Source organism: Phaseolus vulgaris, chromosome 7 (assembly GCF_051622355.1).
Source record: "Phaseolus vulgaris cultivar YP4 chromosome 7, ASM5162235v1, whole genome shotgun sequence".
NCBI lineage: Eukaryota > Viridiplantae > Streptophyta > Magnoliopsida > Fabales > Fabaceae > Phaseolus > Phaseolus vulgaris.
In genome coordinates this window covers 15856210-15881860 of record NC_143504.1, presented here as the reverse complement: position 1 = coordinate 15881860, position 25651 = coordinate 15856210, and the positions used below count along the sequence as shown (strand labels likewise).

The window sequence follows — 25651 nt, the reverse complement described above, 5'->3', positions numbered from 1 at the left end:
AATGGTGGCATCAAACTCTCATGGACATTGGGCTAAACAAGGCCACCTGTGGTCTCTTGGAACTATTTAAAAGCTTGCTTGTGCGATACATTTGTTCCTCCACACTTTAGGAAAGACCTATTGTTGAAACTCCAAAGGTTTCATCAAGGCACGCTAAGTGTGGATGATTATTTTAAAGAACTCGACACGCTTTTAATTAAAGTTGATATGAATGAGAGTGAAGATGCTAAGATGGCTAGATTTGTTAGTGGTCTTAGAAGGGACATTCAAGATATGGTAGAGCTTCAAGAATATTCTTCTTTACAAACTTTAGTTCACCTTGCTAGCAAAGTTGAATCTCAAATTGCAAGGAAAAATGCTTTAAAAAATTCTTCTAAAGATGGCTACTACCACTCTTCTTGGAAAAACAAAAATAAATCTTTTTCAAAGTTTCCTTCTAAAGACACTATTTTCAAACCTAGAGATTCTACGCCTTCTACATCCACTTCTACACCTAAATCACCAACTAAATCTTCTAGTAAGAAATGTTTTAAATGCTTAGGCTATGGACATATTGCTTCTAACTGCCATTCTAAACGAAATATGTATATGCATGATGGGGTAGTGATTAGCGAGCATGAGTCCGAAAACTCTAGACATTCCTCACCTTCTAGATCCCCAAGTGAGCATGAGAGTGAAAGTCCACATGAAGGTGACCTATTAGTGATAAGACGAATGCTTGGACAAGTTTTGAAACCCTTTGATGAAAGTCAAAGAGAAAATATCTTTCATACAAGATGTCTTATTAATGATAGGTTATGTTCTTTAATTGTGGATGGGGGAAGTTGTGCTAATGTTGCAAGCACAAGAGTGGTAGATAAGCTTGGATTGTCTACTATCTCTCATGGAAAGCCCTACAAACTACAATGGTTAAGTGAGGCAGGTGAGATTATTGTTAACAAGCAAGTCCTCATTGCATTTTCTATTGGTAAATATAAAGATGAGTTCTTGTGTGATGTTGTTCCAATGGAAGCCACACATATTCTTCTAGGTAGGCCATGGCAATTTGATAGAAAAGTTTTTCATGATGGCTTTACCAAAAAAATTTCTTTTAACTTCCATGGACACAAGGTCATACTTAAGTCTCTCTCTCCAAAGGAAGTCAATGAGGACCAAGTTAAAATGAGAGAAAAGAGAGATAAAGAACATGATAAAAAAAGTTCAAAGAGAAGCCTTTTCATGTCCACACAACAAGTCAAAAAGGTAATAGTTGCTCAAAAGCCTATAATTTTAGCTATTCCTAGGATAATTGATTGTGAGATGGCTAAGGATAGTCCCACGTGTTTGGATAACTTGGTAAAGGAATATGAAGACGTGTTTCAAGATCCTCCTAAAGGCTTACCACCTCTAAGAGGGATTGAACATCAAATCGACTTCATGCCCGGGGTTTCTTTACCAAATCTTCCAGCATATAGCACCAATCCCAAAGAGGCTAAAGAGATTCAAGAACAAGTTGAGCGTTTAATTGCTAAGAGGTGGGTACAAGATAGCATGAGCCCATTGTTGATCAAGAGTGATCATGTGCTTTGAAGAATCCAAATCCTTTGTGTTTGATGTAGGGCTGTGTTGCTGCTGTGTTTTGGGAGGGATCTGGGGTTTTATTTGTAATCCACTCCTTTATTGAATCTAAAGCTAATGTGTTTTAAATCCTTTTTGAAATAAAGTGTTTTTCAAACTAAGTGAAAAACAACCTGTTGTATTGTTGAATCAACCAGTTGTTTCACTCTTAGGAGTTTTTGAAAAGGTTGAAAACTGTTTGAGTTTGGTTGACTTAACTGCCAAACCAAATAATCGGTTGTTTCATGGTTTCAACTGATTGTTTCTTTGAAAATCCTAACAAAATCATGTTTTGGTGGTTGAATGTGCTTTAAATGATTTCCAGCTGAATACGCTCCTTCATTAAATGCTTTGACCAATCTTTGGAAGATATAAATAGTTTGTTTATGTTTTCAAATAAAAAAAAAAAGAGAAGCAAATTTGAGTTTTTAAGTTGTGAAAGAGTTGATTCAAGATTTGAACATTCACATCAAAGTTTTGGGTTTTCTAAGAGAGTGGAATAGGATTTCATTTGTATTGATTTTAGATTGTTCTGTAAACAAGTGTAATCTCTTCTCAACCTTCTGTATTTCTGGTGATGTGTTGCCAAGGAGAGTTGTGGACTCTTGAGGTGATCATGATCAATACTCTTGGTGTGTGATTTGCCAAAGTGAGTGTGTTTCTTGAAGGGTTCAAGGTCACTACTTTGGTGGATTGTGTGTTGTAATCTGGTTTGATTACTTAGTTGATTACCTAGTGGTTTTCTGGGGATTGGATGTAGCTCTTGGTTTAAGAGTGAACCAGTATAAACTGTTGGTGTATCTTTCTCTTATCCTTAAACTCATTTACATTCTATTTTTAGCTTTACTGGTATAAACAACCGATTGTTTTTCTACTGATTTACTATTTTATTGATCTTGTTCTTGGCTAACCTGATTTCTGTTCTGGATTCATACAAAGAATTTTGTTAAAATTTAAAAAGATTTCAAAAACCTCTCTTAAACAATTCACCCCCCTTTTGTTTAAGGCCATACATTTTAACACCCATGTGTTATGCCTGTCATACTTGTCCCTAAAAAAGATGGGACATGGAGATGTGTACGGATTTTCGCGCTATAAATAACATTACCATCAAGTATAAGCATCCCATCCCTAGGTTAGACGACTTGTTGGATGAATTGTATGGGTCTAAAATATTTTCCAAAATTGATCTTAAGAGTGGTTACAATCAAATTCGAATTAAACAAGGTAATGAATGGAAAACCGCTCTTAAGACCAAATTTGGTTTATATGAGTGAGTGGTTAGTTATGCCTTTTGGCTTAACTAATGCTCCTAGTACCTTCATGCGACTCATGCATCATGTCTTAAGAGCATTCATTGGCAAGTTTGTTGTAGTTTATTTTGATGATATCCTTATATATAGCTTGTCTTTAGAAGATCATGAGTCACATGTTAGGCAAGTCTTAGAAACTCTTAGGAAGGAGAAGTTATATGCTAATCATGCTAAATGTTTCTTTGCATTAGATCATATAGACTTCCTAGGGTTTGTAGTAAGTTGTAAAGGGGTGCATGTAGATCAAACAAAAGTTGCAGCAATTCAACATTGGCCTACACCCACCAATGTGAATGAGGTACAAAGCTTTCATTGCCTTGCTAGTTTTTATAGGAGGTTTATGAAAGACTTTAGTACAATTGTCGCACCATTGAATGCTATAGTAAAGAAGGATGTGGTTTCTAAGTGAGGACAGGAGCAAGAAAAAGCTTTTATAACTTTGAAGGAAAGATTGACTAAAGCCCCCATTTTAGCTCTTCCTAACTTTACTAAAACATTTGAAATAGAATGTGATGCCTCCAATATAGGCATTGGGGCTGTCCTCCTTTAAGAGGGTCACCCCATAGCTTATTTTAGTGAGAAACTCAAAGGGAGTCATATCAATTACTCAACTTATGATAAAGAACTTTATGCTCTTGTTTGAGCTTTGCAAAATTGGCAACATTATCTTTTTCCAAAGGAATTTGTGATCCATAGTGATCATGAGTCCTTTAAATATTTGAAAAGCCAAAGCAAGCTTAATAAGAGACATGTTAAGTGGGTGGAGTTTATTGAACAATTTCCTTATGTGATCAAACATAAACAAGGTAAAATTAACATGGTGGCCAATGCTCTTTTAAGAAGATATACCTTGTTAAATGTTTTGGATGTTCAATATTTAGGATTTGATCACATAAAGGAACTCTATAGTGATGACCTAGATTTCTCTCTAATCTTTCAAGAGTGTTCCAAGGGAGGTCACAAAGACTTTTTCTTACATAATGGCTTTCTTTTTAAAGGAAAAAGACTTTGTGTACCCCAAGGATCTATAAGGAAATCTCTTGTTAGAGAGGCTCATGAGGGTGGGCTTATGGGACATTTTGGGGTCACTAGGACTTTAGAAACATTGCATGAACATTTCTTTTGGCCTCACATGCGCAAATCCGTACATAGCTTCTGTGATAAATGTATAGCATGTAGGAAGGCTAAGTCTAAAGTCCAACCCCATTGTTTGTATACCCCTCTTCCTATCCCAACAATGCCTTGGGTTGATATTTCTATGGATTTCATCTTAGGACTACCCAAGACATCGACGGGTAAGGATTCCATCTTTGTGGTAGTGGACCGTTTTTCTAAAATGGCTCATTTTATTCCATGCCACAAAGTTGATGATGTTTGTTATATTGGCAATCTCTTCTTTAAGGAAGTTCTTCGTTTACATGGTCTTCCTAGAAGTATAGTATCCGATAGGGATTCCAAGTTCTTAAGTCACTTTTGGAGGACCTTATGGGGGAAACTTGGCACAAAAATTTTATTTTCTACTGCTTGCCACCCCCAAATTGATGGTCAAACAGAGGTGGTTAATAGAACTTTGGGTCAAATGTTGCAATGCTTTATTTCCGGGAACCCAAGGGTTTGGGAGAATTTACTACCTCATGTTGAGTTTTCTTATAATAGAGTAGTAAATTCCACCACCGCCCATTCTCCTTTTGAGGTTGTTTATGGGTTTAATCCCCTCAGACCTCTAGATCTTCTTCCAATTCCCGTACTTGATCAGGTTCTATGCAAGGATGGTTTTGAAAAGGCTTCTTTTATTAAAGACTTGTTGTTCCTGTCGGTTGACCGAAAAGATCTTCGTGCGTTGCTTTGACTCGCGAACAAGGACTCTTTCGTCTCCAACTTAGATCTTCACCCTACTCCGTCGTGATTACCTGAAAAAGGAGAGAGCAAAAGGGCACCCTCACGGCCGTTTGCACCCCGACGATCAAGTCAGCAAGCAGAAAACACCAAACACCTCCGTATCGGAGCACCGTAACTGAATGCTTTGAAGGTGTGTAACTGAATCGTAACTAACTCTCTCCCTCTCTCCAACCACTCGTGCATACAATGAGTAAGCGAGCAAATGATTAGAGTTTGTGTGTAATCTGTAAAAACGTACCTCACTAAGCTTTCAGAGAAGCTTATATACCTTGGGTTTTAGTGCTTACTGTCACGTGCCTTTCTGACTTAACCGCAACTCCACGTGGAAGGCCTTACGACGCTGTAACCCAACTTAGGGAAATTCCAGCGTGTAAGTCTTCCTTCCTCGAAGTGCATCTGGCGCAAGGGGTGACTACTTGGGTGCCAACTCATGCGCCCCAACCTCTAGCCACTCGCCTTGGGAGTGTATCAGCCTTCCTCTCGTACCACACACATGGATTACCCTTGGGCGTGGCCCTCTCCTAGGTCGTATCTATCCCAGGGATTCTTCAGAGGTGGCGTGGGTACTTCACGAGTCAGGTTACTCCCTACTGGTACTGGGGATATGGCTTTGAAGCCACCTTTCTCTTACCCTTATTACTGTTCTGGGGTACCGGGGTCCGAGGCCTCCTTGTCCGTACCGTGGCCTCTTATTGTGTTGTCCCCTCCACGGTCTTCCTTACCCGAGGGTATCGGGGGATGGCAGTATCGACGCCTGAACCTGGCGATGCCCACACATGACGACACCCACACCTGGCGACGCCCAAAGCGGTCAACTCTGACTTTCCTCCTTAGAGCCCCCCTTGGTGGGTCCTGCCATATGTTTGACTTTGACTTTGATTTTGGTCAACGCCCGGGGACGGGTCGGTACACTTGCATACCCACATCAAGTTGCAAATTGAGAAGAAAGTTGGCAAGTATGTTGAAACTGTCTACCAAAGGCACAAGGCATTAATCTTTGAACCCGTTGATTGGGTTTGGCTTCATTTGAGAAAGGATAGATTTCCTACTATAAGGAAGTCCAAACTTATGCCTCGTGGTGATGGCCCTTTCCAAGTCATCAAGAGGATTAATGATAATGCCTATGACTTAGATATGCCTGATACTTATCTTGGTAGTAATTCTTTCAATATCACTGATCTAACTCCTTTTGATGCAGGTTTTCAAAATTCGTGGAGGAATTCTCTCGAACCCGGGGAGTATGATGGAAACCAAGTAGAGGAAGCTCAAGCCCAAGAAAGGGCCCAAGCCCAAAGGATCACTAGGAGCATGGCTAGAGCATTGGGTAAAGAGCATCAAATGATTACTCTTCTTATTTCTCTTGTATAGTTTAGTAGGTGTGAATATTAAATAAAAGTGTGAATAATTTAGAGGGTGTAGACGCACTTTAGGGGGTGTTGAAAATAAAAAGTTGATCACACTTGCCTCATGACTAGTAGGCACCGATTGGAGTGTGCATTTGGAGGGAAATTTTGAATTTCATTTGCTTTTCATTTCTGCCCTCTTCTATTATAAATAGAGAGGTTAGGCTCATGTAAATTGAGAATTTGATAATTGATAAAGAGAAACTCTACTCAATTTCAGAGAGAACTTTGTGAGATTTGATCTCCTTTCCATAGTCTCATCTTGTGTGCTTTTGGAGAGCTACAAGTGGCAGCATTCCTTCACTCATCTTGGAACTCCATCACCAAGTGGTGTGTTCATCTCCAACTCCATTCCAACCGGTCTTCAACCATCTAAGTTTCCTTCCTTTCATCTCCATTTTCGTTTTCATTCGGTAGTTTAGTCTATTGTGTTGTGTTCTTCAATTTCTGTCGTTTATACTTGTTTTAGGTGTTGTTCTTAGGTTTTCAATCGGTGCATTTTGTTCCTTTGTTCATTCCATTCGGTAGAAATCATTCTTGTTTCGATTCGGCACTTAGAGTTTCATTTTGATTCGGCATTTGTGTTTTATTCTTTGTGTTGCCTTGGATTCAATGTGGAATGGCACTCAATCTTGAGTTTGGTTCATCTATTAGAAGGCTTTGTACTTCAATGATGATTCCTTAAGTTCCTCCACTTGTTCCTAATTGTTCTTCCTTGTCTTTAACTCTTAATTGTGTCTATATTGTTGTATTCATATGCTGAATAGTGTCTATGTTTCAATGTAACTCACATCAACTTTTCAAACTCTCCACTACTTTTGCTTTCTCCACTAGAGCAGGGAAATCTCTAATGGACATAGGAATCACCACTTCTTTAAGCTCTTACTTCAACCCAAACTCAAATTTTCTACATCTCCAAGCCTCAGTCATGGTTTGGGTGTAGAATCTAGCTAGGTGTTTGAACCTAGTAGCATATTCAATGACTGAAAGATTTCCTTGTTCCAGCTACATGAATTTAATTTCTTTTGCATACCTGACACTATTAGGAAAATACTCCTCCAAGAATCTTACTTTGAAGTTCTCCCAAGTGGCATATTTTCCTTTGTCTTCCATCAGTTGCTTCATGCCTATCCACCAAAATTCAGCTTCTTCAATAAGCATATAGATGGCATAAGATAACTTTATCTCTTCAGGACATTGAGTAGCTTCAAAGATTCTTTCTATGTCTCTCACACATTGGTCTGCTTCATCTGGATTTACCTTCCCATTAAACTTGGGTGGATTGTGTCTCAAAATATCCTCCAGACTAAAGGTATGGGGTTGTTGATGAAGCTGAGATGCTTCTGCTGCTAATCTAGCTATTTCTAATTGATGAAGGGCGGCTTGATGTTGTTGTGTCATAGTAACACTTTGTTGTTGCAAGGTTGTTGCCATCATCTCTATTGTCCGAGCTAAGTTGGGCATATCTACTGGTGGGGGAGGAGTAGGTGGTCTACGTGCCATCTACTGAGCACATAAAGAATTGGGTTAGAAATTACTAAAAATTTCCAACTACGTCTTTAAGACAAATTAACTTAAAAAAAAATAATCACACAAAATAAATACAAAACCAATCAAGACTTATCTCTAAAATGTACTCTAGCGACTTAGAATTAAGATAGAAAATAATCTTGATCCAGTCATGAGTGTGCACCCTCACCACTCTATCAAGATTCTTTTCATTCTTAATACTTTCATCTTTATTCATAACAATTAATTTGACTCGATCACAAACAAGATTTCAAGAAAAAACACTTTGTCAAACATCTTATTAGAAACTTTTAACTAAGTCTTGAGGCTAGAGTTAAACAAAAATCTACACGCAGGAGAAACAAAATAAACCCACTACCCTCAGGTTATCCTAAGGAAGAACCACTATGATACCATTAAATGTAACATCCCAAAAATACATCTAACTATTTAAATACACGTTCTACATATTTCTATACAAACTTAGAGTTTTTCAAAATATTTCTATTACAAGATTATGACTTATAGAAATACAAATATTTACATATCCATAGCTTAAAATAAAACTCTGAAACCTTTAAGGCTCCCTTGTACTTGTATGGTCACCTGCTCGTGTACATAATACATTCATCATAGTTCAAACACAACACAAAAAGTAAGGGTAAGCTAGTGAAAATAAAATTTTATAATATATGCAATTAAATTAAAAGAGAAAATCAAATTACATGGTTAATTTCTCAATTATTCAATATTCTTCAAATTCCAACATAAAACAATCACATAGATCTCACATGGATCTACACATCCAGAATATTCAACAAACAACGTCTTCCAGAAGACCTGTATTAAGTAAGTCCTACCAGACACTAACACCTGATCCAAAGATTACCAGCGAATCCAACAGATAGGATCAGGGTAAGTTCAATACAACCCAAGTCGTGCTTCTCATATGTCACGGTGTGCATGAACTCCCCCATCAGCTTCTCACCACTTGATATCTTAGTCTGTGTGACTTAGATCATCAATGAAGCTCGGAGATCTCTGTTACCACATAGGCATCAAAACTTAATACACAACAAACATCAGTTCATACATTATCCCACATGCATGAGTTCAATTCCACACCATTTCATCATACAATATCATTCCAAACACGATCCACAACATTCAAAAGCTTAATTAACATAAAAAAGAACAGTTAAATATTAAACCATCAAAATATAATATTTTTATAAAATTTAAATAATATATAAACAAACAACACAATATATAAACACACAATATCCCTATAAGAGAAATTGAATATTGAGACCACGTCTCTTCCACATTCAAATCTTCTATCCTAGGGTGCTATTAAAAATTAAATTTAGCTTCCCTTACCTCAATTGCTTGCTTTCCAAGCAACTTCTAGACTTTTATTCTCCACAGTCTGGATAAGCTTCAAGATTTACGGGCCTAATGCAAGTTATCTGAACAAAACAAAAATTCAGTATATAGTAGAATAAGTTGATAGGATTAATCTTCTCAATTGACTCCACCAAGATTGATGACCTCCTAAGGAAAAACAGAGAACAAAGAATATTTAGAGTAAAATTGAACTTACTCTGTTTGAAAATTTGATCGGGTAAAAAATCTTCCTTAACTCGTCAGCTACAACGTGGTACGATCAAATTCTAAAATAGATGAAGATTGGGAGAGAAAATTAAAAGTGAAGGAAGAGATATAGAGAGAGAAAGAGAGATAAGGAAGATAGAAAATAAAGAAACCGTGTGTGGGGGGTTTGTGTTTCTTTTTTAAAAAAGCGTTGTTACAATAATATTTTTAATCTTTAAAATAATATTTAATTTAATTAATAAAATAACTAATTATGTTTATACTTTAAAATTAATTTTTATTTAATTATTTGTTAGTAGTGTAATATGGTATATAGTTGTTCATTCGAACATATTAATGTATCAATGAAAGGAAATATCTATGCTAAAATAGTGATTTATATTATGTGATGGGAAATTGATAAAGTTTTTACATACAATTAAATATAATATTGATGTACAATATTGTGTAATCAATTTACCTAAATTTGGTGCTGAAGTTTATAAATTAGAAAAAGAGACATTTTATTTAAAACATACTTAATTAATTTTGGAAAGTGTGTTTATAATTTCTTTCTTTTGTATTATTTATGGTGTTGCTCTAAATAAAGTTTGATCTTGTACTAAATATACTTATATTATATATTGACTCAATTATGAAATAATTTATCCGTGAGTGTGATTACGTAATTTATATTATTTCATTATACTTCATAGCTTAAAAACTATTGTTTCAATCAGCTTAAAAGGGTAAATTTATTAGTTTTTTTTTTCTTGTAAATGACTTTTTTTAAACATTGTTGTCAGTAATTACTCTTTAACAAAAATTATTTAGCCGATAATTTTGGAATTTTATGCACGGATTATATTACTTGAGGTATTAAACTGACCAACCGAGTTGACAATTTTACTTTTTTTAATATAATAATATTGATGTTGTTGAAAAATATTAGAAATATATATTCTTTAATTTGTTTAATATATTTCCACTGAATAAAAGACGAGCGATGCTCACGACATCAAAAAATGACATCTCATTCTAGATAATTAACTAAACATGATTAGCAAACATTATACTTAAATAATACCAAACGTATGATTAGAAGATACTTCACCCGCCCTCACAATCCGTACAGGTAAATCTTCGTTCAGAAAAATATAAATAAATAAGTATCTCAATGTTAGAGCAGTTTTTTAGGAGAGATAATCTAAATACTACTAACTTCTTTATGAAATATTGACTTGAACGTCTTAGCTCTACTGTATATGTTAATATTGAGATTTGTTAGAGTCAAGACCTAGATCACTATGGGTGACACCGAGTTCATAGAAGTACAAGATTACAAAGGTCAGCTTGTATACTTCAGAGGATGAAATCTTGAGTCAAGTCTTTACTAGCTCCCTCAAAGGTGCCATATTAAGCTGGTTTACCTAATTACCTCCCCAATCAATTGACTGTTTTAACACTTTTGTCTAAATGTTTGGAGCCTAGTTCGTGACTAGTATACCTCATATACCAAGATCAAGAAAACTTGTAATATAAGACAAGAGAAGATGGAATCATTACGCGCTTTTATGGAAAGATTAGGCAAGGTGACACTCAAGATAAGAAACATCAGTCCTGAAGTAACCATGCACCACGTGGTTATCACCTTAAAACCAAAATTGAGCATAATTCAAGACTGAGAAGAAAACTAAGGATCGAGATTCCCCCACTGAATTAGCGTTCGAGAGAATCGATGTGCAGGTCTTACTTCACACACTACACCTTGCTGAACAAAGACAGGGCCAAGATACTTGAGGAATCCCTAAATGTTGAATTATTACTAACACCGAGAAAGATCCCTGCCCTTCTGAATGATCAAAACAACCATTTTTGCTACCATCACAACTATGAACACACCACCAAGGAATGTGTAGCCTTGCATAATAAGATTGAAGGGCTTCTGTAGGTCAGACACCGACATTGATACATATGAAAGGACTATGATATAGGCCTTAGAATTGAGCCGCTGGATTGTAAGAAAAATGAGAGAAGAGAGTTTGAGATTCAATGAGATGATGATGATAACTAGAAGAGGCACCTAAGGGTTGTCCAATTTGTTAATGTTGTTATGGGTAGGATGCGAAGAAACATGCTTTTCATAACCTTCACGGATAGTGACTTGTAGGAGATTGATCCAAATAAAGATTATCCCACGATCATTACTGTTAAATGTGCTAACTTCACAGTAATGAAAAATTTAGTAGACCAAGGCAACTCAATGGATATTTTGTGCTAGAGAAGTTTCCTAAAGTTGGTCATATCTAGGAGTTAGACAGAACACTACGAAGAGTATATAGTAGGAATTTTAGGTGACTGAGTCGACATTAAGGGATAGATTGATCTTTACACAAAGTTTGGAGAAGAAAGCCGACAATGCAGGACCATCAAGATACAATATTTGATTGTGGATGCCAACGCCTCTTTCAAGATTTTGTTGGGATGACTACCCCTGAATGACCTCAGAGAAATAGTCTCCACCTCACATTTGGCCATGAAATTTCCCTCAAAACAGGGAGAGATAATGATCATACATGTATATCAAAAGACATCCGGGGAATGTTATGAAACAAGTCTGTGAGTTAATATATCAATAATAGAATTGCACAGAACATGTGCCAAAAGTGATAGCAGAATGGTGGCAATAACCAACCTAGAACTTCGAACAAATAACGATGCTAGGATGGAGCCAAAAGTAAAAATGATCTCCTGTTGAATAGGGACCGAAGAACAAATAACCAAGATATAAGGAAACCTGAAAGGGTACAAAGTTGAACATATAACGAGAGTGCTGGTTGAGAACTTGACATGTATCACAAAAGTAAAGGAGACTTGGAGAGGAGAGAAGACTCACTAGGATCGGGAAGTGGAAAAGTTGTTAACAATTGGGTTCACCTGAGAAGTGCACTTTATGACATGGTTCGCCAACATTGTCTTGGTAAAAATGTGCACCGATTACACCAATCATAAGGCATGCCTGAAAGATGTTTGTCTGCTCCCTAACATTGAACATTTAGTAGAAGAGGCTATAGGTAATCAAATTCTAAGTTTTTCTTAATGCAAATTCTAAGTTTTTCTTAATGCTAACTTTGGATATAACCAGGTTTAAATGAATGTTCTAGACATTGGAGGGCACTTACCAAAGGTTTATGGATAAGATATTCCGGCACTAGATTGGGGAAAACATTGAACTCTATGAAGTCATCAAATATACAACAACATGTGACCAACTTGATAAAAGTTTTCTCTTGGTTAAAGAAATATAACATTAGATTAAAACCATAAAAGTGTGATTTTTGGGGTTGAAGGAGGAAATTTCTTAGGATTCATGCTCACACATCACGACATCGTGGTGAACTTGGAAAAATGTCGAGCCTTAATTAACATGAGAAGCCCAACAAATATGAAGGAAATGCAAAGGCTCGTCGAACGTCTAATGTCCTACCCAACTTAGTTGAGAAAACAAAACTGATCCTAAAACTTATGAAGAACAATATAAACTTCAAATGGGATGACAAATGTGAAAAGGCCTTTAAGGAAATTCAGACATTCATCTTTCTCCTCCAATCCTTTGCAAAAGGGTACAAGGGAATTACCTTCTCTTTTATCTCTCAATATTGGAAGAAGTCGCCAACGCTGCTTTGGTGCAAGGGAACCCGAAACAACAACCAATCTACTTCATAAGCAAAGTGCTCCAGGATACTGAGACTAGATATCAGCTTGTTGAGACAATGACCTTAACACTCGTTCATGCAACACAATATCTTAGATCATATTTTAAAAGATACCAAGTGATAGTCAAAATTGATTGTCCCATCTCCAAGGTACTCCACAAACCCGAGTTAGCTGGAAAGATTATCACATGGTCGATAAAACTATTCGAAAATTCACTATAGTATGAACCGAGAGGCCCAATCAAGTCTCAATATTTAGCAAAATTCCCTTTTGAATTGCAAAAGACATGATTAACCAGAGAAAGACATAAATACTACATGTAGAGGGGGCTTGAATAAAATGGGGAGTGAAGACAGAATAGGCCTATAGGCCGAGTATGCGATACCCGTCGTCACCTAAATCCTACAAAGACATGAGTGGGTAAAATACTCCACAAAAGTAACTCATAGCTAACAATAAGCCACATTTTCAAGTCAAATTTATAGAAGTTTTTCATATATATATTAATTTTTTTTTATCTTATACGTATGTAAATTTTAGATTATGAAAAAAATAATTTTTATTTTAATTTTTAAAAATATTTATGAAAGAACTCACCCACAATATAAGTTTGAATAAATGACTAACAAAAGAAGTTTATCTTATTTATAAATATTAATATAAAATAATAAATTGTCTTTAATTTTAAGTAATTATAATAAAATTAGTACAAAAAGAAAAATAATTTAGACTATTAATAATAATTAAATAACACTGGTGCAGAAAAGGTGAAAAACGACGATCATTTTAGTTGTAAAATGATGGCTTTCTGATCGTTGTTGTTCAACACATAGTTTATTCTCTTCATGCGAAGAAGATGGTTATTTAGTCATTGTGTTACATTCAAGCAAAGAAGGCGACTATGGTAAAACTCGTCGTTTTATACCTCCCCATAACTTGTATATATAATACACGCATGAGGTGTAAAACGACGAATTTTACCACAGTTGTCATTTTATACCCACCCTAATCCCAACACACATGGTGCCCTAAAACGGCGGCTTGGTAAAAGTTGTCGATTTACACCCTCTTGAAAGATATAAAACAACAACTTTGGTCATAACCGTCGTTTTAGATATGATTTTTTTTAGGTCATTCTGTTTAATGCTAATTCCCATTCAAATTGACATGTTCAATTAAAATCCAGCAAGACAAATACATAAATTCAGAGAATCAAATTATATATATTGGTAAACATGTATTACAAACACTAATAACATATTCCTATCTATCTATCTAATTCCTACACTATTGATTAGCTATCCTAGAATTATAAAAATTAAGGAAATATGTGGCCCAAGTATGTCTCACATAGTTTATGACGGCCAAAGGCAGTGGTTGCTCATCCATGAAGAACTGCATTACAAAATAAGGTTCACATTAATTAGTGTTAAGATACATATATGTTAAATAATTATAAAAGTAATTTACCACCATGTTACCTGGTCCCAATCACTTTTAATGCCTAGTCTATTACACTATAATTCAATAGAAATTAAAAGTTAATATTGATAAAAAATGAAAAGAAAAATGCAAAATGTCCATAGGGTTTTGACCAATCTCTTTAGCAGTTGCAGCTAAGGAAGCTATAGGATCGTCAATGGGAACCTCGTGCTTCTTTTTTAGACTTGGTTTTCGTTGAGGCTTTTACAAATTAAAGAACATTTGTATTAAATTAGATGTAATATATAAATATAAATTAATATAATGAAATGAAATTATTACCAGAGATTTTGGTATAATTTGAATGAGGTGTCTAGGCCATGCTATGAATGTGTGAAATGCATCAGCCACAATTGTTACGCCATCTGAAGGTAGTGGAACACGAGCATCAACTACTCGTACTTTTTCCACCATTACCTTCACCACATCAAGGGAGAGAGGAACGTTATGTAAGGTGGTGGCCTCTTGATAGAATTTTCCAATGGCCACCACCTGAGGAAAGATGGCGCCCTCTATTAGTAGCTCACATTGGCTCATCTGGCCAATGACATCTCTCCCTAATGTTATAAAAGTTGCACAACTCCCTTTTGTGTTCTTGGGAGCAGGACTAACATGCGGCTCAAGCGACTGAGCACAATGTTGTTGGATAGAAACTCCTGTCGCAACTCTAGTCGCACGCATTCAGTCTCCTTTATCATCTCCTCCATTAATTCTTGACGTATCTTACTCGTCAGTACTGGTTTGGTCTTTAAGGCGGTGAAGGAGGATGAGTATCCTGGTGCAGCTCCAAAATATTGTGTAATTCTAACCCTTTTTCCAGCTGCACGTAGACGACCACAATTCCCAGGTCGTCCAATTGCTTCAACCTGGATATCATGACAACCTTCAAGTACAAAATTACCTTGGGAGCTTTGCTCAACCAAGGAATCCTACAAGAGACCAAAATCTTATAAGTTTTTAATATAATTAATGCTTTAAAATAAATGGAAAAGAGAATAAAAAGAATATCATGAAATTAAAATTGATGAATTAATTTTAAAAGCATTATATGATAACGATAATAATGTAAAACTTATCAGGACATCCTTCTAGAGCATGTTTCGATCAACCTCTGATACATCATCCCATGAATTAATCAATATGGAGAGCCTCTCACGAGCAACAAATCCAAGATAGTTGCTAAAATTCTCAGAATTAGGACTAGAAACCACTCTAGTGTTAACGTCAATGTCAACAGGTGTCTTCTCACCACTAGCACGTCTTAATGAGATACACTTCAATCTAGTATGCCATTGATCCAATTACAAGATTTGTATCTTTTAAAGTGAAAAAATGCATTGACTCAACTTCAAGAGTAACACCACAATTTTGAACTGCACTCTTTTCATCCATAAACTTCATGTAAAATATACAATTGTTCACTTCATAACCGGTACAAGAAATGACATCAAACTTCAATCCAGCAGCCAACCAGGTCAAGGTCTCCGATGCAGTTGAGTCCTTTAAGACCTCATCCTTAAACCAATGCATGGAAGTTCTATTATGTTCCATCAAGACCCACTATTTGTGGTTGTCTTGGGTTATTTTCCTTCACAATGGCTTTATGAGAATCTATGTAAGGTATAACCTCATCTGTGTTATTCAATATATACTATATACAAATGTGCTTGCAAGACTTCAGATCAAGATTTTCTTTTGACATGTACTCTGAACAAAATTCAATACTTTCTTCACCTATGTACCTTTCAATCATTTAAGCTTCTAGACGATAATGATTTTTGACATACCCTTTCAAAATTTTCATATACTGCTCAACAGGATACATCCATCTTAAGTACATTGGTCCACACAATATAACCTCTTACTAGATGCACAACTACATGAACCATGATGTCAAAATAATATGGAGGAAAAAACATCTCCAATTCACACAAGATAACCACAATTTCATATTAAAGATCATCTAATAATGGATCAATGACTTTACAACAGATGGAAGAAAAGAATTAGCATAAACAAGTTATGGAATGTCTAACATATTTTGGTAAGATCCCTGATAAGTGCCAATGTGTAGTTTTTATGTTTGAGAAAATTGAACACTTTGGAACTTAATTGTTGCTTAATGTAAGAAAATTACCCTAATATGAGAATTATTGAATCTGATTATATATTTTGAACCAAGAAACAAATGAAGAAATTTAATCTCAATTTTTTGTGTAAATTGCAGATGAATATGAAGCATGAAAGAAAGAAAGCAAAAACTTAATTGGATCACAAGAAGATTTAGCTCAAGGTAGAAGATTTAGCTCAAGCTAGAGGATTTAGCTCAAGCTAAAACTGTCCAGATTTAATTAAAGGTGCAGTACTAATCTAGCTTAGGCTAGAATTGCTAGCTCAAGCTAAAAATGCACCGAAAAATCTAGCTTAAGATAAATTGGCTCGCTTGAGCTAAAGTTCAATATATAAATTTTGGAACAAAGTGAAAAGAGGAGTGGTGAAAACAAGAAGTGATTTTTAGAGAGAAGCTAGTGAGAGAAAGAGAAGAAAACCTCTATTCTTAGGAGAAGAACTTGCTCATATCAACTCTTCTTATGCAATCCAGATCAAGAATGAAGATTGGAGGAGCTGTCATGAGTGGCTAAGTGCTTTCTAACTTGGGATTGAATGTAATCTACTTTGATCAAATGTATTCTTGGTGATATATATATATATATATATATATATAATATTATCTTTTCTACTTGTTCTTGGTATTTTCGTTTCATGCTTATTGCTTGATTCTATCTGATTAATGGAGTCTTGATTTTGATCCTTAAATTTAACTGGAAAGTACTTTTAAGGATATGAAATAGACGAAAATACTTGATAACTTATAATGCTAGGAATAAATTTCAGGTTATTGATTGCATCATAATTCTGTTCCTAAAGCTGGATGATTTGTTAAATATCTGAGGAATCAGTGTTTGAGAAATTATCTTATGAATTTCATCTGTGAGGAATCAAGGTGAATGACTTTAAATTAAGCATCAAGAATAAGTAGTTTTTAGTAGTATATATTGTATTATTAAAAAATACAGATGATTGAGATAGACACAATTCAATCCCAAGTATCTTTCTCTATATTTGATAAGTTAGTTTTGGTTTTGGTTGAATCAAACCCTAAATTTCTGAGTTACTTGTAAAATCTTTAATTTGGTTATGAACATGTTCTCAAAATTATTTTCTATACTTAATGAGTTTTATAATAGAGCATCTTAATTAGAATTGTTCATGTGGGTTTGACATTCGTACTTTAAAGAATACTATATTACAGTTGATTCGGCACACTTGCCGAGAAAAATCAACAAGTTTTTGGCGCCGTTGCCGGGGAACAATTTCTTTTAAGAATTTCTGAAGTATAACTTATTAAGTATTGTGATTAGTTTGTTTTCTTTGTGAATAGACACTTGTTTAAATCTTATTTTTTTTTTATCCTGTGCTAATCCTTGCTTGAGTTGTCTTAGATACATGCTATTAAGAGGACAAGTTCCTGAAGATCAATTGGAATTTGATCCAGAATTTGAGAAGACAACTAGAAAAAATCAGAGCAAGAAGAGAGACGAAAAAAAAGAAGCAAGGACAAGCAAAAGGAGAATCTTCCAACACTCTCAACTCACACAATCAAACAGAGTTCCGAATGGCTGATAATAGACAAAATCCACCTAGAAGGACATTGGGAGACTATGCTATGCAACAAGGACCGAGGCATTTCTCTAGCATAGCCATACCTCCTGCCACTAAATCATTAGAAATGAAGCCAGTTTTTCTTAGCTTAATCAACACTCATCAATTCACTGGAATGGATCATGAAGACCCTTATACTCATCTATCCACATTTTATGAGTTGGTTGGGACCATGGGCTTCGAGGAAAATGATATTGAATCTGTTTATTTGCGTTTATTTCCTTTCTCACTTGCAGGCTGTTCCGGCCGGTTGACCTGGGACGTCTTTGTGCGCAACCTCACCCGTCAGCTAGGGACTCCTTCCCACTGGTTACTTGTGGATTCCTGCAAAGAAGGACAAAAGGGCGCCCTAGCGGCCGTTTGCACTCCGACGCTCAAGTCAGCTAGCAAGAAACACCAAAAACTCTACACCTCCGTATCGGAGCGCCGTGAATGGCACTCTAAAGGTGGTCAAAAGAACTATGTGTATATTGTGTATATTTTCTCGTTCTGGCAAACAATCTTTCCCTAGTCCCTTGTGCGTAACCTCAAGGCTCGAGCAAGCAACTAGAGTGTCTCTGGAAAATTTGCCAAAAGTTCGAACCCCGTTCCCAACATTCCAAGCGCTATTTAAACTACTCTAGCGTTTAAAGCGCATTTAATTATGAAACGTTCAGCGCCTTTAAGACGTTTAAACCGCTTGGAGCATTTATAGTGCCTTAAACGCTCGAAACGTAAACTCTATTAAATAGCTTCAATTACCTTATACCTGACAAATTGACGTTTCTATGCTGACTTGGTTGTTATTACACGTGGACGACCTCACAGCACCGTGACCCCACTTGGGGTGTTCCTCACGTGAGTCCTCCTACCTGGGAGTGCATCTGCGCAAGGGGTGACCCTTTGGGTGCCAACTCTTGCCCCCAAACCTCTAGTCACTCACTTTGAGAGTGTATCTATCTTCCTCTCGCACCTTGCACCTGCCTACCCCTGGGCGTGACCCTTCTCATGAGTCGTAACTATCCCAAGGGCTTCTCTGGGGTGACCTAGGCACTTCACGAGTCAGATTGCTCCCTCCTGGCGCTATTACTATGGCCTGGAAACCACCTTTCCCTTCTCTTTATCATTACCCCGGGTTATTGGGGTTTGAGGCCTCCCCACGGCGTCACCCCCTCCATGGTCTTTCCTACCCATGGGTATCGGGGAGCAACACTGTGGTTGCCTTGCTCTTGTGCCATTTTACCTTGGCGACGCCCTATCTTGGCGACGCCTTATCTTGGCGACGCCCCGCCGTGGCGGTGCTTGCACTTGGCGTTGCCCCACCTGGGCGACGCCTTATGTTGACTTTGACCTTGACTTTGTCAACGCCCGGGTACGGGACGGTACACAGGCAAAGCAAAAGAATGGTTAAAGTCGCATCGAAACCAGAGTCTAAGTAGCTGAAATGATGTAAAAGAAAAATTCCTACATAGATTCTTCGCACTCTCTCGATATATCAAGGCTATCTCTGATATCTCCACATTCAGGCAAGGGCCAGATGAACCGTTTTGTGAAAATTGGGAACGTTTTAAAGTGATGTTGAGAAGGTGTCCTAATCGTGGCTTTGAGGATATTGCTCAGTTGAACATATAACACAATGGTTTGAGACCTGATACTGAAATGATCTTGGATGCTGCAGCAGGAGGTACAATGATGAGTGTTGATGCAGAACAAGGTACAAGAATTATTGATGCCTTAGCCTCAACAGATTACCAAGCTCAACATGATAGATATACAGTGCAAGAGAAATGGGTGTTGGATCTTAGTACTTCAGATGCAATTTTAGCACAAAATAAGATATTGACTCAGCAAATTGAGGCATTAACCAAACAAATGTCAAAATTGCCTCAACAATTACATGCAGTAAATTCTCCTTCAATTCAGAATCTAGCTTTGAAGTGTGATTTTTGTGTGGGAGACCATCTTAATGGCCAATGCTCTTACCAAAATCCATCAGAGGAAGAAGTTCAGTATATGAATAATCAAGGAAGACAAGGTGGTTTTGCATCTAATTATCCAAATAACATGGCTCAAGGATGGAGGAATAATCCAAATCAAGGATTTGGGTGGAAGCGAAAGGCTGGATCATCTGACAGACAAGTTCCTTATCAGCAACAACCACATTATCCTTCTATTCATGAGAGAACATCCAAATTGGAGGATACTTTTGAGAACTTCATGCAAGCCTCTCTATCCAATAAGAAAAGTACTGAAGCATCAATAAGGAATTTAGAGACACAGGTGGGGCAATTGGCTAAACAATTAGCTGATAATCAAGGAAGTCAGTTTTCAGCGAATACACAAACGAATCCCAAGGAGCATTGCAAGAATATCACTACTAGAATGGGAAAGTTATAGGAAAAGAAATTGGAGATAATTTAGTTGTTGAGGAGGAGATTTTAAAAGAGAGAGAATGAAAAGAACAGATTGAATGTGAGGGAGGAGAAGGAAGAAATAAGGAAGATATTGTAGATCTTGGAGAGAAAAAAGAAAAAAATTAAAAAAATGAAAAACAAGAGAGGAGTTTTCCTATAAAAGATGTACCTTATCCGCATGCTCCTTCAAAGAAAGACTCATAAAGACAATTTGCAAGATTTATGGATATTCTCAAAAGACTGCAAATTAACATTCCTTTTACTGAAGCTTTAGAGCAGATGCCTACATATGCTAAATTCATGAAGGAATTATTGACAAAAAAAAGAAAATTCAATGACCAGGAGATAGTTGAATTGGAAGCTGGATGCAGTGCTATAATTAAAAAATCATTACCATAGAAATCTAGAGATCCTGGGAGTTTCACTTTGCCAATTACCATAGGAAATCTCACTGTTGGAAAAGCATTATTGGATCTTGGAGCTAGTATTAATTTGATGCCTTTATCAATGCTGAAGAAAATTGGAGATGTAGAAGTGAGACCAACAAGAATGACTTTGCAGTTGGCTGATAGTTGAAGATTTGATGGTAAAGGTGGATAAATTTCTCTTCCCAGTAGATTTTGTTGTTATGGATATTGAAGAAGATGCTGAAGTACCTTTGATATTGGGAAGACCATTTATGAAAACTGCCAAATTTATAATTGATGTAGACAAAGGAAAATTAAAGGTTTGTGTTCAAGATGAAGAAGTAAGCTTCAATGTTTTTGAAGCAATGAAGTATTCAAATTATCAAACAGAGTGTTTCAGAGTGGATGTGATTGATGATATTTGTTTTGAAACTCAGAAAAAATGTTTAACAGTTGAATCTTTAATGAAAGTTATCATGGGTAGTATTGAAGACATATATGAAGGGGAAAGAAAAGAAATACAGGACTATGTTGAAGAGTTAGATAAGGCTAAAGAGATTCTTTATAATGCTAGTCAAAAGCAAGATCTAATCAAAGAAGAAATTTCTCAACCTCAGGAGATAGAATTGAAACAGCTACCAACTCATTTGAAATATGTTTTTTTGGCAAAAAAATGGGGAGAAACCAGTCATTATCAGCAACTCTCTAACAGCAAAAGAAGAAGAGGAAGTAGTGAAAGTGTTAAAGTCAAATAAAGGAGCAATATGATGGACTCTATCTGATTTGAAAGGCATAAGTCCTTCTTATTGTATGCACAAAATTCACATGGAAGAAGACTTCAAACCTGTAGCTCAGCCTCAAAGATGTCTAAATCCTATTATGAAGGAAGTGGTAAAGAAAGAAGTTCAGAAGTTGTTGGAAGCAGGGATAATTTATCCTATATCAGATAGTGCCTGGGCCAGTCCTGTGCAAGTAGTTCCAAAGAAAGGTGGCATGACAGTAATTCATGATGAAAAAAATGAGTTAATTCCAACAGGAAAAGTCACAGGTTGGATGATGTGTATTGATTATAGAAAACTCAATCAAGCCACAAGAAAAGATCATTTTCCACCACCCTTCATGGATTAAATGTTGGAGAGATTGGCAGGCAAAGCTTATGACTTCTTTTTGGATGGTTATTCAGGTTATAATCAGATTGTTGTAAATCCAGAAGATCAAGAGAAGACTGCTTTCACTTGTTCTTTTGGTATTTTTGCATATAGAAAAGTTCCATTTGGACTGTGTAATGCTCCAACAAATTTTCAAAGATGCATGTTTGCTATTTTTGCAGATCTGTTAGAAAAGGGCATTGAAGTTTTCATGGATGATTTTTCTGTTTATGGATCTACTTTTAGTTCTTGTCTAAAGAATTTAGATATCGTACTAAAACGGTGTCGAGACCAATCTTGTCCTCAATTGGGAAAAATGTCACTTTATGGTGAGAGAGGGTATAATTTTAGGACACAAAATCTCTAGTAAAGGGATTGAGGTAGATAGAGCCAAAGTTGAAGTTATTGAAAATCTACCTCCACCAGTCAATATCAAAGGAATCAAAAGCTTTCTGGGTCATGCTGGTTTTTACAGGAGATTCATTAAGGATTTTTCAAAGATTTCAAAACCTCTATAGAATTTACTGAATAAGGATACTCCATTTAATTTTGATGAAAACTGTTTAATTGCTTTTAAGAATTTAAAAGAAAAACTCATTTCTGCACCCAAAATCATTGCACCTAATTGGCTTTATCATTTTGAATTGATGTGTGATGCTAGTGATTACGCAGTAGGAGCATTATTGAGGCAAAGAAAAGAGAAAATTTTTCATGTGATGACACACTATGCAAGTAAAGTCTTAAATGATGCTCAAAGTAATTATACAACTACTGTAAAAGAATTGTTTGCTATAGTGTATGCACTTGAAAAATTTAGATCTTACCTTATTGGTTCTAAAGTGATTGTTTTTACTGACCATGTTGCAATTAGGTACTTGTTGACAAAATCAGATTCCAAGCCAAGACTAATAAGATGGATTCTTCTGCTGCAGGAATTTGATTTAGAAATAAAGGATAAAAAGGGCAGTGAAAACAATGTGGCAGATCACCTATCAAGACTTGCAAATGAGGAAGTTACTGCACTTGCATCAGAAGTAATAGATGAGTTTCCTGATGAAAAACTCGTTGCAATTCAAGAAAGGCCATTGATGGCATTTCATGAAGGTCTTCTTGAATCATGTAAGAAAAGTGGTGCGGAAGATATGAAGGTGTGTGAGCAAGATCCTCCTAAGAGTGGTGTTGATCTTGACGGTGCATGATAGGTATGATTATAGGGAGGTTCGACCAGCCCAAGGAGATGTGAAGGAAATGAAGTTTAGAGCCTAGAATTCTAGGAGAAGCAAAGCTTGGCACAAAATGGCAGCATAACTTTACTCACAATAAACTTGCAAATACAGGGTGTAGGCCTTCCTATTTATAAGCTAAATGGCCGTAAGTTTTAAGCTAATGTCTAATGAAATGAAAGCCAAATTAAATGCAATTCACAAAGCACATGTGCCATGTGCTCATGACCGGCCAAACCTAGAGAGTTTCTAGAATGTTTCACTCAAATATGCTTTCTACACTACTCTAATTACTAAGCACCCCTAATGGGCCTTTATGCAACATGTTCAAAGCTTTCTCTCTTCCATCCGTGGCTTCATTCAATTGGGCTTGAATATGCTTAGCCATTGACCTTGTGATAGGCCCTAGACGGTCTAGGTCTCCTCCTAGATGCTCCATGGGTAGCCTTTCCCCTTCACGTCCTAGACGCTCCTTCCTTCTAGCTAGACGCTCATCATGGTCTAGACGCTCTTCATGGTCTAGTGTTGGGCTTTGGCTTTCATGGCTAGATGTGCTTGGCCCTCCTCCATCAGCCATGGTTTACAGATTTGGCAAATTTTAAAGCTGCAGGAGTAGTTCCTGAAGTTTTTGGATGGCATTAAAAGAAAAATTTCTTTAAAGATGCTAATCACTATGTATGGGATGATCCTTATCTATTCAAAATTGGTGCAGATAACATGATAAGGCAATGTGTTACAAGAAATGAAGCTAAAAATATTCTATGACATTGTCACAATTCACCATATGAAGGTCATTTCAATGGACAAAGGACAGTAGCTAAAGTGTTACAATCTGGATTTTATTGGCCAACTTTGTTCAAAGATGCACATGAACATGTTCAGAAGTGTGATAGTTGTCAAAGAACTGGAGCTATTACAAGATGGCATGAAATGTCGTTGCAGAACATTCAAGAGATTGAAGTATTTGATTGTTGGGGAATTGATTTTATAGGACCACTGCCATTATCATTCTCAAATGAATATATCTTACTGGCAGTTGAGTATGTCTCTAGATGGGTGGAAGCAGCTGCAACTCAGAAAGTTGATGCCAAAACTGTAATCAAATTTCTCAAGAGAAATATTTTCACCAGGTTTGGTACTCCTAGAGTTTTGATAAGTGATGGAGGTTCACATTTTTGTAATGCTCAACTTCAAAAGGTTTTAGAACACTATGGAGTTAGACATAAAGTACCAACTACCATCCTCAAACTAATGGTCAGGCAAAGGTTTCTAACACGGAAATTAAGAAGATTTTGGAAAAAGCAGTATCTTCTTCCAAAAAGGATTGGTTGGTCTAACAAGCTTGATGAAGCTCTCTGGGCTTATAAAACAACATTTAAGACACCTACATCTTTGTCTCCATTCCAATTGATATATGGTAAAACATGTCACCTTCCTGTGGAATTGGAACACAAAGCATACTGGGCAATCAAGTTTTTAAACTTTGATCCTAAAGACGCTAGAGAGAAGAGAAAAGTACAACTTCATGAACTTGAAGAAATAAGATTCAATGCTTACCAATCTTCAAAACTTTATAAAGATCGGGTCAAATTTTATCATGATAGAAACTTTTTGAAAAGAAATTTTGAACCAGGTCAATTGGTGTTGTTATTTAATTCCAGGTTGAGGCTTTTCCCTGGAAAACTCAAATCAAAATGGTCAGGTCCATTCCAAGTCAAACAAGTAAAACCATATGGAGCAGTGGAATTGGAAGATCCTGCCTCAAAAAGAAGTTGGGTGGTCAATGGACAAAGATTGAAGCATTATTTTGGTGGTGAAGTTGAAAGGCACACCACTATGATCCACTTCAATGATCCTTAAGTAAATCAAGCGTCAAGGTATATGACATTAAACGAGCGCTTGCTGGGAGGCAACCCAGTGTTTTGTTTTGAAATGTGTCTTTAATTTTTGTTTTGATTTAGTAGTATGTTTTAATATTTAATGTCTTTAAAACCAGTTTGATTTGTGAAATGGTCATGTAGGTTTGAAATGTTAGGTGAAATGAATGGATGGAAGAAAGCTTAGAAAGGTTTGAAACTTTTGGCAAAGACAAAATGAAAATTTTGAAAAAAATTTCACTGCAGGGTAATTTTAGCTTAAGCTAAAATTTTTAGCCTAAGCTAGATATGCAGAAAAAGAAAGAAATTTTGTTCTGCAACTTTAGCCTGAGCTAAAGAAAATTTGTTGCTCTCTGCCAAACATTAGC

At 36.3% G+C, this 25651-nt stretch overlaps 1 pseudogene; it reads left to right on the top strand.

Annotated features, from left to right (window-relative positions):
• The first annotated feature begins 18019 nt into the window (after positions 1–18019).
• On the top strand, positions 18020–25266 carry LOC150025811 (uncharacterized; annotated as a pseudogene).
• The last annotated feature ends 385 nt before the right edge of the window (positions 25267–25651 follow it).